We start from the raw sequence: 1920 nt of genomic DNA on the forward strand, positions 1-1920 counted from the left end.
ACTCTTAGGGAATGCTCACTGCTTAAAAGCATTAGATAGCATTAAGTTATTCTCTAGCAAAATATTAGCCAAAGTAATTACATGAAGGTGTTTTAAAGTATTAAATTCTAGGGTTTGGTTTTAAAACTGCAAGTACATTTTGAGGATTGTGTTGGGGAGCTGAAGCCTAGAGTAATTTAATGGAAAACTTTCTTGTTCTGGGTACTTTCCATTCTGTAGCTGCCTGGGACTTAATCCGGGGTATTGAGGTGCCTCTTACATATGTTAAAAATGAGGCATAGGAAATGCCATCAATGAATGTGTTTTTATGTTTTCTTATGTAGTACTTTTATTCCACTAGTCACCAAATCTCAAAACATCTGAGCTGAAAAAAACAGAAGGAATTAAGAGTAGATGACCACTAATCAAAGGAGGAAGGATGAGGCCTGGTGAGAGGGAATTGCCTTGCAGAAATGTAATAGAATAATGTAGAAACAATAATTTGGGCATTACTGCTGACATTCCTGTGTAATACAAGACCATAATCCAGTGAAAGCAAATTTATATGACTGATTAAGGTGATATATTTTTTGGATTTACATCACGTGGGAGTTCTGGTGCTGTTCACCATCTGCAACTAGATGGTGGCTTGGGTAAGACTGCTGGTGTTAGCAGGTGTTGAAGTTCCTGCTTTATAAATATTTCCAGTGGAAGACACAGATCTTCCTCTGTACCCTGAAACCTTTTAAAGGAAGAAAATATTCAAGATGATTTCCCATTTTGATAGTCTCACAAAAGAAAGAGGAAAGAAGCAAAATAGGCACTTTTTTCCTGAGGACAGCCTTGTGGTTGGGAACTATCTTGTATTCCTGCCAGGTAGAGAGTAAATGTTTTTCAACTTGTCAAAAATATTTATGGCAGTCCCTAATATGCTCTTGCATGTGGTCCCTTGCCTTTGTAGACCTGCAGATGATACTGGAAAGAGACTGATGGATTTCTTGGTGTCAGATGAACCCTGGGACAATACGTTGTCATCCTTTCCCAGAGCTGGCTGCTGCCAAACTGGTAGTTCCCATCACAGTCCTGTGGAATATCGGATTTATCAACCAAACTACTTGAGTTAAATGAAATTAGAGATCATCCCTTTGCCATCAAATCCCATTACTTTCCTTAAGATGGCTTAAGAACTCAAGTGTCAGTAGGATCTGCCAGAAAAGAAAGCACAGAGCTGCAGACGTAGAGAAGGGAGGGATGACCTAGAAGAAAGGCTGTTACCTTTTAGGCAGGAGTGTTAAGGATGCTGAGTGCACACACTTCTGGCAGGATTCAGCCATGGCATCAACTCCAGTGTCTCCCAGAGAATGGTACGTGTAGACATGCTTTGCACAGCACTCATAGTCTTCAGCTGCTTCTTCTTTGGTTGTGTTCCTACTGACACTTATCTGGTTACTGTTAGGAAGTTAAGCAGCACATTTCCCTATTTTCCCTGTTAGGGAGATAAAACCCATGGATCTGTGCAGCCCACACCACTGAGAGCTGCCTGTGCTGCTGCTGTTCTTTTCATAACATTCAGAGGAAATGAAGGTTTGCAGAGCATTAGAGAGGGCAGAATCTGTGATCTTGACCTGGTACAAATATCTCATGTAGAAGTGAAAATCTTGACATTCTCTTCCCTCCCCTCTCTCCTCTGCCTTCCCTGGGAAGCAGCCCTAATTCTGCATCTTCCTTGCCAGCTTTTCCAGTGTACTTCAGAACTTGTCAGGGTAGATGTGACTTCTCAGTAGTGTAACAGCCTTAATTTGTAGAACTTTGCTTGGGGCAAGAAAGGAAGGAAGAGGAGCTGTGATCCTTCTGGTTGGTTTGGGTTTTGATCGGATACTTTCTAGAAAAGTATGTGGCAGCTGACCAAGATAATGACACAGTGCTTTCCTTTTACAGTTT

This window comes from Chaetura pelagica, unplaced genomic scaffold (genome assembly GCF_000747805.2).
Source record: "Chaetura pelagica isolate M959 unplaced genomic scaffold, ChaPel_1.0 scaffold1445, whole genome shotgun sequence".
Taxonomy (NCBI): Eukaryota; Metazoa; Chordata; class Aves; order Apodiformes; family Apodidae; genus Chaetura; species Chaetura pelagica.